At 36.7% G+C, this 14,362-nt stretch overlaps 1 long non-coding RNA gene across 1 annotated transcript in view; it reads right to left on the minus strand.

Moving 5' to 3' along the window:
- Window positions 1-6,301: 6,301 nt before the first annotated feature.
- The window catches only part of LOC122643142, a 24,835-nt gene continuing 16,774 nt past the window's right edge, over window positions 6,302-14,362 (minus strand). The window contains exon 3 of the long non-coding RNA XR_006330172.1: window positions 6,302-6,436. This is a non-coding gene — a long non-coding RNA (uncharacterized LOC122643142). The remainder of the gene's footprint in view (window positions 6,437-14,362) is intronic.

Here is a 14,362-nt window from a genome sequence, read left to right on the forward strand (position 1 = left end):
GCCCCTACTACTTGGGGAAAGATGTCTTAACAATTACAAAAATGATGGGCAGAAAGGGGTTCAAATCATAGTGATCAATTAAGGTTCTAACAGTTGAGTAAGTGGTAATAGGAACAGAACAGCTAAAGCAATTTGAAAATCTAAAAATTTGACAAATCCTAGTTGAAATAGGAAAAACTAGTATTCGATGGGAAGGATAGGATTTTTTTTTGTGGGAGGGGAGGAGGAGGGGGTGATTTGTTTTGATACTGAAGCTGAAATAGAAAAGAAAGACACAGATAAAAAATCATCAGCTGATCAGCAGGGCTAGAATCACCACCAGTACCTAATCCGGAATCATCAAATCACCACAGTGAGGAGCATTCTGAATCACCATAGAACTAAATGCAAAAACCAATCTTACAAACTTATGTAAAAGACTAAAAAACAGATTAAAACTAAAAAAAAAAGAAAGTAAAGGCTTAAATCGATCTTAAATTGATTAGCTAAGTTAAACTAACTAGGAAACTGAAATAAGGCTGGACTCTTAGAGACCCTATTCCAGCCTAAAACTGAAACACATAATACCAAATTAAATAAAAAATAGAACTCTAACTAAACTAACTAATAAAACCAATTCCATATTCATTCTTCTTACCCATAATTTAGAGGAGGAAGTGCTCGGATGATATCGGCTCTTCTTAAATCTCTCCTCCCTCTTCTCCTTTCACCTTAGTTTGTAAAGCTTTCGCTTTATTCTTTTTAGTTGGTATCAGAGCCTTAGTACGCTCTTAGAATTGCTCACATCAGAGCTTGAGTAATTTGCTTATGTTCTAAGAATAGAAGCGACGATCTCTCTGATACTAACTAAACTAACTAATAAAGTCAATTTCATATTCATTCTTCCTACCCATATTTTAGAGGAAGTGCTCGGATGACATCGGCTATTCTTAAATCTCTCTTCCCCCTCTTCTCCTTTCGCCTTAGTTTGTAAAGCTTCTGCTTTATTCATTTTAGTTGGTATCAGAGTCTTAGTACGCTCTTAGAATTGCTCACACCAGAGCTTGGGTAATTTGCTTATGTTCTAAGAATAGAAGCGACGATCTATCGGGTACTAACTAAATTAACTAATGAAGCCAATTCCATATTCATTATTCCTACCCATATTTTAGAGGAGGAAGTGCTCGAATGACATCGGCTCTTCTTAAATCTCTATTCTCCCTCTTCTCCTTTCGCCTTAGTTTGTAAAGCTTTCGCTTTATTCCTTTTAGTTGGTATCAGAGTCTTAGTACGCTCTTAGAATTACTCACACTAGAGCTTCGATAATTTGCTTATGTTCTAAGAATAAAAGCGACGATCTATCTAATACCAACTAAAAGAAACAAAGCGAAAACTTTACAAACTAAGGCGAAAGGAGAACCATAATCCATAAGAATATATGATCTGTATGAGGTTACTCTGTTTTCAGTCGGACATGCTGATTTTTCAACCTCCAGTTCCTTGTTTTCTCATCATTTCAAATTTAAGGATAAAGAATCTTCTCATCTCACAGAGACAACCAAACAACGAGAAAATAGCATAGCCAAGAAATTCGTACAGACAACCAAACACAGTTAAAAAAGAAGAAAACGATTAAAAAAGCTTTGTGATGTTCTTACCAAAAATCATGGAAATTATGAAGCATTTGAAGACGATTAAAGGAGCTTGTGATGTTCTTACTACAGATCATGGAAACTATGAAGCATCTAAAGACACCAAACACAGTAGGAGAACGAGGTCGAGGAGGGAGAGGAGTAAAATCAAGACCAAGACCAGTTCCACTGGCATGAGTTGAGTTGGAAACACAGTAGGAGCATTTTCCTCTTCCCTGATTTCTTGACCAAGCACAAAAGCAGAACAAGCAGAAGAAGGAGAATTTGCCATGATTTCAACATCGAACACATAGAGGAGAAGGAGATGGAGGAGAGAAAGAGCAGGAGAAAAAATGGAAATCCCAAGTTTAAAGCATCCAACTGATAGTTTAAGGTATTTTGAAATTTGAAATTCTTCATTTTGCCCTGCTTTTTTTTTTTTTTTTTTAACTTTGAAATATTTTTATTCTTTTTTTCCGATAACCTTGAAACCATTTTGCCTTCACTTATATGTTAAAAACTTAGGAAAAACATGTTAAAATAATGCAGATGAGATCCAAATACTTATTAATCAGCATTTGGTGCTTTATATATAGGAAAAATTACACTACCACCCCCTGAGGTTTGTACTAAATACAGAGCGAACCCCTGTGTTTCTAAATTATATAGCCACACCCCCTGAGTGGATGGCGTTAAGTATAAAATTTAAATGACAATTTTTACCTTTCAATTAATCATATTCTAATTTTTTATTTTTCTAACATAATGGGACCCACCACTATTTCTTCCTCTTCTTCTTTCTTCTTCTTCTTCTTCAACCACCGCCCCACCACTGCTGCAACCTCTGTCTACCATCCTCTACTCTCTTCCAGTAACCCCATAGAAAGGAAAATTCGTGGCCATTTCTCCCTGGAGAAAGCCACCTGATACCCAATTAAGAACCAAATGAGCAAAAAAGAACCCAAAACTTAATGGTAGGTACTTGTCAGGGCATCAATCTTCATAGCAATGAAGAACACCACATCCATCTCTGTACAACACGATTTGCTTGTCAAAGACATTGAGACCCAAAGGAGCATCATCTGGAATGTCCCTATCGAGATACAGAGGATACCATTCCTCTCGCCAATCGTAATCCACAACTGCCTTTTCTCCAATTTCTTGTTCCGCCACGGTAGACCCTAGAAGAACCTTGTGATCATCTTTTGATTCTGCTCCTTCATCCTTTCCATCAACAGAGACAAACCCAACTACCTCTGTCACTGCAGAACATTTTATCAATCCCCTTCTTGCTTGTTTCAACTTTTTTCTCTGACCCAGAACAAAATGTAAAGCTTAGAACATTTTTGCAACTGAGAGAGAAACATGTGTCCTTCTTCTTCTTCTTGCTTCTGCTGTATTGGTGAGGCTATTAGAGAAAGGGGTGTGAAATTTGGACTGCTCTATGGGCAAAATGGTAAGTTCACACCATATCAAGGGTATATTTGTTATTTTAAGGCATCAATGGCCAACACGTCAGCAACTAACGGGAATACTCTAACGGAGTGGGGCTGAGTGTAACACATTTCCTAAACTCAAGGGGTCTAAGTGTATATTTAAAAAACACAGGGGGTCGCACTGTATTTAAGGCAAACCTCAGGGGGTGATAGTGTAATTTTCCCTTATATTTATTGGGTTTTATGAGTTTCCATTGTTTGAACAAAGCCAAAAGCTAAAATGGATTAAGGATTTTATAAATTGAATCAGATTGGTTGATTTGGTCGGTTTGAATAAGAATCTGTCGAGATCGATCCCAATTCCGACTGATTTGGATCGGACTGATCCCAAATAAATTGGTTGAAAGATTTTCCAAGTCGGGACCCATACAGATTCCAAATTCCTTTTTAGACCTTAGCTATTTACAGATTTGACCAATCCCAGTTGCTTAGGTCTGTCAGGAAAATCCACCTGTAATCATTGATTATGTTTTAAGTTTGTTAAAGTTAATTATGATAATTAAAATCCAATAAATTTAGTTTAAATATTAATAAAATATAATTATTAAAATTAATAAAAATCTTGAGTTAAATTATGTTATTATTCATTAATAATCATATAAAATTATTACATTTGTTTTGGGAGAGGATTAGGCATGCCGTCAGTTTTTAGTAAGCTAAGTGCTATACACCAATCACAAGGCTGGACACATGAAAACAAATGGTTCTTTTCTAGAGAGAGAGGACAGAGTATGACACATGCTGCAGACCGTGGTGGCATGCTTAGCCTTTTCCCCCAAAAAAATTCAGGTGATGAGATTCTTCCTTTTTCCTTCGGTGAAGGAAAATTTTATTCATTATTGAATATTTAAATTGAAGTGGAAAAATGGCAAATATAAAATGCGTTGTATTGAAGTTGCATTCCTAATTCAAAATATAAACCCCCTCTCCTTCCCATATTATTAAGGGAAAAAGAACGTTACATGTGGTTCAAGCACCTAGACACAGAAGCGTGTAGATATACCATCCAACCTCTAGTGAAATAAAAATCCCATCCATACAAATGCCCTCTTTGTACGTGCTCTCATTAATCCCCGCTTTGGTGCAGATGCTACATGATCAGACAACCATCCATTGCCCTATTTTTAAATACGATGTTGATTTTGGCCTCTTCAAGAACTTTTTTTCACTTTCTAATTTTATTGAATTGGTTATTATGTCTCTTGATGAATGTCAAATTTTACAATCTGGCGATCGACCTATATACTTATTTGTGATGGTTGCTTGGATCCAATTTCATATAATAGTGGTTGGGTTTCTTTTGTTCTTGAAAAAAAATTTCATTTTGTTTCTTTGAGCTACGGTATTTCAGGGACTGTGTTGGCATTAGGGGTGTCAACGGGCCAGTTCAGGCCGGTTTCGGTTCGGGCTTTTCGGTTTCGGTGTGACTTTTATACAAACCGAAACCAAACCATTAAGAAATGTTCGGTTTCGGTGCGATTTTGGTTTCGGGCCGGTTTCGGTTTATGACAACGGTTTGGTTTCGGGCCGGTTTCGGTTTATGACAACGGTTTGGATTCGATTTGGTACCGGTTTTATATGACTACTAAGATCCGATAAGTGCTTATTTTTTTTTCTTTCTCTTATAAGAACAACATTTGAACATTAGATAAAAGTTCATATCATATGGAAGTGGAACCCAAGAAGATTTTCAAATGCAATTACAAGATGTGACCCACTTAAAAGTCCATACAACATCTACTTAAAAATTCATGCAACATTTACTTAAAAGTCCATACAACATTGAACATCCACTTAAAAGTTTTAAAAGTTCAACATTTAAAAATTCATGCAACATTTATTTAAAAGTCCATACAACATTGAACATCCACTTAAAAGTCTTAAAAGTTCAACATTAAGAATTAATGTTCCCTTAAAATAATTATGTTCTTCATTCCTCAAGAACGATAACACAACATAAGACTTGAGAGTTGAGACCAAAAGTGAAATAACATGTCCTGCACACACAAGAATGAAAAAATATATATATATGTAACTCCAAAGATCAACAATTGTTATATTTTCTTAAGAATCAAATAATAAATAGTGAAATGTGTGCAAATGCAAACTACCTTTTCAACAGGCTCGAGCAAATCCTTCTCTATCTATTATAACCTGAAGGCTCACCAGTCTCCGGTCTCCCTTTCAATCTGCAACCGTCCAAGCACATTTCCTAGTGCGTTGTCCACATCAACGGGATCATCAACATGTTCAGCTACATACATAAGAATATAAGATAGTAATTTAGCAACTAAAGTAAGCAAAAATGAAAAATAACTCAATGGAAATTGAAAAATTACATCTGAAATCTATATCAAACATCCAGTCTCGAAGACATATCAGTGCTTCAGCGTTGGTAGGTAGTAGTTTGCTCGATATTTGTCAATAACACGACCCCAGCCGCTAAAAGCGACTCGGATGCAACCGTTGAAACCGGTATAGCTAAGACATCACGAGCCATCCGAGCCACATCCGGATACCTTGACCCATTCTCCTTCCAAAAAGCCAACACATCATACTCATCATCATGATCACTCGAATGGAATCTTGGGTTCATCTAGATACACATCTAGCCGAGATTTAATTCCATTATTCGCCTCAAGAATCACAGCATTGCATAAATTCCTATAGAAATTGAAAAATATGAGTCATTAATAAGATTAGCAATGAATATGGAAACTTGCAACTTAAAAATAAATCAAAATTACAAGAAATGTAAAATTTACTTACGCTTGGTTCTAGATTTCCAGGACGAGTGAACAAGATCTGGAATCTCATAATCACTTGCATTCATACTCTTGTATTCATTAAAAAGTTGATACAAAGCAGATTTCACATTGTTTCCCATATCAATTCCATTGGGTCCAAAGGAGCAAGCTTAGCAAATGCCCAAGTCACAAAACTAAGTTTGTAACGAGGATCGAACACCAAGGCAATGACCAAAATTGGACTATAGTTCCTCCAATATTTGTCAAATTTCTTTTTCATTTCAATTGCCATTGGCCTCATAAAACTAAGCCCATGTGATACCTCTTCTAACAAATTTTTGTGAATCTCCCAAACATTTTCAAAATACAAATTTGATGTAGGATACTTAGAACCTCGAAAGCAAAACAGTTGATTTCATAGAAGGGATGCAAAAAACCCATCAATTTTTCAATCTTTAACCATTGATCAGAATCGGACAAGTTTTATAATTGTCCTCCACTAGTCCAAGGTTCTCAAATGCTTTCCGATAAAATAAAGCAGAATTAAGCATGATATAAGTTGAGTTCCACCTTGTGGTGACATCTCCATGCAACCCCTTACTACTTGGTAATGACAATTGCTTACAAATATCCAAGAATTTCATTTTCCTTGCTTGTGATCCTTTCACATAGGCTATACTAGATCGAATCAATGCCACAGACTCGTCTATGTGCTTTAGTCCATCTTGTACAATGAGATTGAGAATATGAGCACAACACCTATTATGAAAGAATTCTCCTTTACATAAAAGAGCATTCTTCAAATTCAGATTTCTCTTCAACAACTCAACAAAGCTGAAATTAGAAGTAGCATTATCCTAAGTAATTGAAAACTATTTCCGATCAATACCCCACTCAGACAAGATCTTTGAAACCATTTCACAAATATTGATGCCAGTATGTGGAGGTGGCATGATGCAAAACTTCAATAATTTCTTATGCAACACCCAATCCTTATCAATATAATGGCCAGTCAAAGATAAGTATCCATCATTGGTGATGGATGTCCATAGATCACTTGTCAAAGAAATCTTCCCATTAAATGACTTGAGTAGATTATGGATTCTACTGGACTCCAAATTGTAAAACTTCAAAATCTCCGCCATTTGTGTGTTGCGGGTAATATGGGTGTAGTAAGGAAAAATGTATGTGATTAATTCCCTAAACTCCTCATACTCAACAAAGATTAAAGGTAACTCATGTCTCACAATAAGCCTCGCGACCTTATCACGCACCCAGACTTGGTCAACCTTTTTATCTCTTAACATTAATTTCCCATCATTAACACCCAGAGTCATTTGGGTTGGTCCTTTGTTTTTCCGTTTTGGGCAATGTAAAATATGTCTCCTATGGGTTCCAGTTCCATTAGTAGTACTATCAGCTTTATAGATTTGCCTACACCTATTGCATTTCGCTCGTTCCTTCCCATCACTAAAACCCTTCCCCTCAAGAATTTCAAACTCCTCCCAAACAATACTCCTTCTTTTCCTCTTGGTAACATCTATTTCAACAGTTGTTGTGCCAGCAGGTTCTGTTGCTGAAATTCCAGGAATGTAAAGTCCATCATTGGACATCACATCAGCATCTGAGCCACAATCGGGCTCATCTTCCATGTTGACTTGTGTGTTGGACATTTCTATAACTATAATTAATAGAAAAACATATAACAAAAAGAAAGATTTTAACAACAATATTTGTGAATTTGTGACAAGTGCTGTCATATAATGACTCGAACTTGAACTTAAGGCTTAGCAAATAAAAATCTAAGATTCTAAGTAGGAAAAGAAAGTGTTGAAGTATCAAAATCAGAAGTTCAAGAAAGTTCCTATTGCTCCCCAATTCAACAAATAAAAGTGTGAAATACCAATAAAATCGCAATGTCCTCCAATCGACTCAAGTCACTTGGAAGGGTATGAGATGGGACGAACTTGAGCTATGATTAGTTGATTACCCATAGGTCATAGGACTTTAAAAAGCTAGGCTATGCAAGGGAATTCAAAACTTTACCACTTTGAGTTTATTATCCAATGATGCACTCCCTTTGATCAACAAATGCTTAGTGATACAATCATTCCAGTTATGGGAGAGTAAGAGAGTATATAACCCACAAGACTAGAAGACACCTCATGAAATGTGGAGGTGTAGAGTATTTAACTGAACAACTTTAACCATCATTTTAAAATTAAATTAAAACATCTCTTTTCTTCAATTACATGATATCAGTAATCAACAGTTGAGGAAATAAGCATGTGGCTATTTATAACACCAACTAATTAATATGTGGACTAAGACACGTATGCAATACATACCAATGGATTTTGCCAGGTGGGAGTGTTTAGATCATTTACCTAATTTCCATTTTAACTCACAAATTGGTTCCTAGCAAACCAGTCCCAAGTTGAACCTTCAAAGAGGTGAGTATATATTTCTAGAACAAGAGTAGTGCGAAACTCACACTCAAAAACCTAGAAAGACTGGCAAGGTTGGGGGGGGGGGGGGTTGGATGAAAAGGGACAGAGGATAGAATCCAGATAAACAAAAGGAATCCAAAATAATTATTTCCGTAGACCTGCCAAATGCTATCCATCAAACATCATTCAAATCTCATGAAAAAGCAACATAACTACTCAACAAGACCAATAAATCCAATTTCTCGTGAAACAAAGATCATGAGAATTAAAGAACAATCTTAAGTATAATCTGTATAAGTATCACAAAATTTCAGAACCTCAATATAGTCGTTTGAATCAAGATCCAAAAAATTAAAAAAAAAGAAGTTCGAAGAAACTAATTCCAAAAACGAAACAAAGCAAGTGACACGTAAATTAGAAATGAAGAATCAGGAGTTGAGATTGGAAAAAAGAAGAAGGGATAATCAGAACCTAACTCCGGTGCTGCCGAGTGACCTTGAGCCCTTGAGCCTTGAGGCTTGATTGCTTGAACAGTTTAACTCTTGAAGCTTGAGTGTCGTTGAGGGACTGATGAATGAGGAGTGAGGACTGAGGAAGTGAGGAGTGCCGCTGCCGCTGCCTCTGCCACTGCTGCCGCTGCCGCTGAGAGTCGAGAATAGAGAACTCGAGACGAGAGAGGAGAGACTGAGAGAGTGAAAGAGATTAGGCCATTAGGGCATTTAGGGGGGAGTAAGTGATTTTCGGGTCTAACGGTTCGGGTTGGGTTCGGGCCTAACAGTTTGGGTTTGCGGCGCACCGTCGGTCTAGCCCGGACCAAACCGAACCCGGTTGATCTCTGGATCCACAAACCAAACCCAAACCACTAAGGGATCGGTCCGGTGTGGTCCGGGCTCGTTCGGGTCGGTTCGGGCCGGTTTCAGCGGGTCGGGCTGGGTATTGACACCCCTAGTTGGCATCAAAAGCCGGAGACATATCGCAGGATTTGCGCCAAACAATGGCAAAAGGATACATAGAGGTAGAGGTGTGGGTTAACTCTGTTGATTTAGGTAGATGGTTGTTGTAGGGGAATCAACCTGGATTGTCATGGAACTAATTTAGTATTCTTTTCTTATTCTTTTTGTTATTTTCTGTAAGATGAATGTACAAATAACTAGTAAGGATATGATTAGGTAATTTCAGTAGCCAGTAGGGCAACATATATGATTAGGACAAGTAGATTATCTTAGGATATAGGTGTGCTTTTGTTTAATTAATTAATTTCTTTTAAACATCAACATGCAATGACTTACCTACTGCAAAGGGGGGGGGAATATCAATGACTGGTTGTTGGATATAATTATCCAAATTACACATGAATTAAGCAGAATATATTACTTATCTTAATTGTAGACAAACCAAGGTTGTTGACAACAATCATATATTTTAATTAATATAAAATTATTTTTTTTTTTTTTTTTGGGTAAGAATTTATATAAAATTTCAACACTAATCAACTCACACCAATTACAGAAAAAGTTGTTGAAATTTCTCTAATACTCAATAATTCAACTCAACTAATTTCATCCCAACTAAATGGTTAGTTTACATCAAGGTTTTAGTTCATGGTATTGGTGCCAATATTAATTATTGTCGATATCAATATCAATACGGATTGATCATATCAATCCATACCAGGTTGATTTTAGAACAAAAAAATCTACTTTTTAACTGTATCAAAGTATACATATTAATATCAATCACCACCAATATTGATACATATCGATCGATAAGGTACCGATACTTAAAATTAATCCAGGAGTTACGTGGATGGTTTCTTGCTACTCTACTCAAATAAATCTTTTACTTGACTAACCCCTAAGGTCAAACAAATGTACCTAATGTTTTTTTTGGGTAGAAAAACAATTGTATCTAATTATATATAGAATAAAAACATCTAGTGGCCGGTATTTTATTATCACTAGATGAGAGTGAGATGGAAACCATCTGAAGACACATTTTCTATGGATCAAGTTGACTGAGTGAGCCAATTGTTTTTCTCATGTATTAATGGGTGGAGCAAAGCTAAGGGGACCTAGGGCTGAGTCCAATAGGGTTGGGCCTGGGCTGCGAAATCCTAGCCCTGTCTTGAGCTGGGCCTAGGTTGAGTTAAGACGACCTAGGGTTGGATTGAGGTTTTAAAAATCCTGGCCCAACCCAACCTGGTTGCACCTCTATTCTCATGCATCATACAACCCCAGTTGGTCCATGCACCGTTTTAGTAGTCCCAAAGTTTTGAAAATTTTGTATGATTTATATTTCAATTTATCATATTTATGAAAAAAAAATTTTAAACAATTTATGGGGCTAATAAATGTAAATTATTTTGTAAATAGTGAAAAATAGATTTTGGAATGAGAAACAGGTTTAGTATGCCCATGTCTAAAATATATCATGTAACCCTAATATTAACATGGACAACTATTCCAATCACAATAAGTAACAATCGAACCTTAGCCCATGTAAGTTGCTTTATTTATATATATTTTTTGGTACATTTCAAATTGGTTCTCAATCTATCTTTTTGTGAAAATAACAACTTGAATTCATAGTTATAGAGGTTTTGGCCTTGCACTGGTAGTCGATGTTTATGACTATAAATGATGACTTATGAGATTATTCGGGGTGTAGTTGGGCAATCCCTTTATCTTATTTAATTCATCTATGTTCTTTCATAATCTTATCTTTATTTTGTTCTACCAAAAAAAATCTTATCTTTATTTTGGAAAACGAATGGATTTATTAAAAAATGTCAACAAAAAATATAATATTCAACTCAAAATTTTGAATGAGGTTCAGCTACTGATGGAGTAGAGAGTTATAGCATTATCTTTAGGCATGGCATGTTGTTGAAAGCAACAACTTATGCACATCAGTCACGTTCAAGATAATTTTTGGAAATTATACACTGAATATGAGTTAAAGTTATCTGCATATGAAATGTAGATCATCAAGTCTGCTTTCCAATACCACTAGAATCAGGTCAAACGAAGCTTAGATGAGTGAGATATGACCATTTTCGTAAAGGCGCACAAATCTACCCATAATTTATTACATCGGTCATCCGTACCTTAAATGCTGTATCCACAGACACAATAGCTACTGTGTTTGAAAAAGTCTCATGGACACAGGGACGGACACAAGGACGGACGTCCATGGGTTGTTATTGAGTTGCAAGCAGAGTCATCTCATGTTGTTACGTTTCACTTGACTTTGAGTCGATTTTTGAGTACCTTTTGGGAAAAATTGGACGAAGACTATTTCGGAACAAATTGTCTAATTTTGAGACTTCCTTAAATTTCCATAGGACTAAGATAATTTAGATTTATATAGAGAAAGTTATGCCTCCTACACTGAGGAAAGGTCAGTCCATCACTCGTTTCCAATCCAAACTAGGTTGTTGGACCAAGCTCGTATTTTCTGCGGTTTTCTTGCCTAATTTCCCATGTTATCTCGCTTCCTTGCCGCTTCATTCTCCAATGTAATACTCCTGTATTATTATGTGATCGGCCGAAGAGTGTCGAATCACTATCGTATCATTCTGTGATTAGCCGAAGGGTGCCGAATCACTTATATATCATTTTGTGATATGCATGTGTCATATTTCATCGTTTGTTCATTATGCTCCTGCACTCATCCACAATTTGTTTGTATATTTCTCTATATTCCTACATCTTGCTTTTCACATGCGTGCATATTGTTTCAAGCCTTCACTCCTTTTCCTTGTATCCACACTTTCATCCACTACAATAAATCTGACTTTTTGCGACAGAAATTTTCCATCCAAAAAATTTTCGAGTACATTTACGATGATAATATTCCGTGCACGTCCATCGAATAGACTCCTGTTGTAACTATATACGACGGAAACATGTCCAACAATGGTTCTGTACTTTTTGCGACGATAATAAAATTCCGTAGCTTAAAATAAATTATGGGAAAAAGATCTTTATTTGGTGGTGTTTCCTACGCCCCTCTCACAGGGCACCATGGAATGGCCTCTACCCGCTGCGTAGATACCCAATTGTGCTCCCCCATTGGCCTTGTATAGAGACCTTGCAACCAAGTAGAGATCTCTTGCTTGAGAGAAAGACCCACGGACTACTTTTTTCTTTTCTTTTCTTTTCTATCCATCTCTTGACAACCAAAAACAGCATAAAGAAATGTTTGAAATCCAACACAACAGCCCTATAGGTGTCAATTGTCAACGTCATCATAATCTAGGTAATCCAACCTAAGATAGAGATCACTGGTCCGTGAAAATGTATCTACGGATCCATCATAGTTTCTTGATAGACTGGACTGATATTATGGTTGGAAGGCTAGACATGAGAAGACGTTCTCGGTTCTCCACAAAAGACGACTCGCCCTATGACATCCTCATATGAAGTGAGGAATAAAGAGGTACTAGATTGGCTTGTTATGCTTTCTCGTTCTTTCTTTTGTTTCTCTTTCAAATTCGGTGTTCAGTGTTCTCCGTGTTAACACTTTTCTCTTTATTTACTTTGGCAGCGCCCATAGAATAACTGAAAAAAATAGTGTCATAGTTTGATTTCAAATGGACAGTTGGATGGATCTTTATCTTCTCAAGTGCGGTGCACTGCCTAGTGAATTTCACTATAGAAAACCTAACACGATGCAGAAAAGAATGGAAATCACAACAACAATCACACAATGAACACAGGATTTACGTGGTTCGGCAAGGTTGCCTACGTCCATGGTGAGATGAGATCTGTTTCACTATTGATGGAGAATAGGGTTAGAGTCGCTCATCCTCACACCTCTCTCAGAATTCTGTTGTTACAGAGAAGAACTCTCGCAACAAATTTATAGTGAAACCTTATACAAGAAATTTATTGAAATACCCATATAGTCTTTAAAAAAGACATCATATTCCCATCACTCACTTGTGCATCCGACGATGCACTGAGCAGTGCACCTTTAAAGTTCATCCTCCCAGTCTCATGACCACTGTCGGATACTCAAATGTGGTGCACTGGACAGTGCACTGCACTTGAGAGGATAAAAATTCCAGTTGGATGTGTCTCCGTCTAACAGGCCTTGTCGTTTGAACACTAAAGGCCTCATCCCTTGGGTCCTTTAACATGTAACCATCAGCCCCTCAAACCCAACCCCATCTTTGTGTGTGTGTGGCCGTAATCTTTAAACAAAATCCTAATGCATTCCTATCTATATAACACCGTACTTTCTTACCGCTGCCCATTGGAGACATGGTAAAGTTTATTTGTTTGTAAATTGTGACGGTTCTGTTGGCAAGTACCACCACCTTCTGATTTAAAAGGTCATGAGTTCAACTCTCCTTGGGCTTATCTATCCAAAAAAATTGTTACCATTGGATCAATTTGATAAATAAACCAGATTTAGTGATGAGTTGCAAAAGTCTGGGAGATAGGAATACTGGGGAATGCTTTTTTTCTTTTTTCTTTTTTTGGTTAAAAGGAATATTGGAAATTGCATATAACGAAGGAGAATTGTTTCATATACCAATATACTCACATTGTATACAATTTGAATCCCTTAAAAGTCTTTTACCAAAAAAAAAAAAAAAAATCCCTTAAAAGTCCAACATGAAATTACACAAGCTATCCCTAATTTTAAGGTGAACAGAATGTAGACGAGATGGTTGACAAGAGACGTTACAACATATACAGATTTTTATTGGTGTTATTATTATATAAGAGTTGGCCACAGTATTTTGATGAAAGTGAAAAAGATTCAACTGCTTGGATTGGTCTTGTTGTACTGATTACATATGAGAGCCGTTGAAATGGAATAAATTTTTTTTGTTTTTGAAACCGGAATAAAAATACTTGATTCATCAATCCCTAACTACTTTCGTGGCTTCCTCTTTGAGAGGGGTGTCTTTTGCAAATACTATCTGTTTGGTTTCGCCTAACTAGGGGTGTCAATTCCAGGCCCGGCCCTGTAGGCCCGACCAAGCCCGCCCAGTTAAAACCCGGCCCGGCCTGATTACTAAACATATCGGGCTTAATAACTGGGCG

This window comes from Telopea speciosissima, chromosome 10 (assembly GCF_018873765.1).
Source record: "Telopea speciosissima isolate NSW1024214 ecotype Mountain lineage chromosome 10, Tspe_v1, whole genome shotgun sequence".
NCBI lineage: Eukaryota > Viridiplantae > Streptophyta > Magnoliopsida > Proteales > Proteaceae > Telopea > Telopea speciosissima.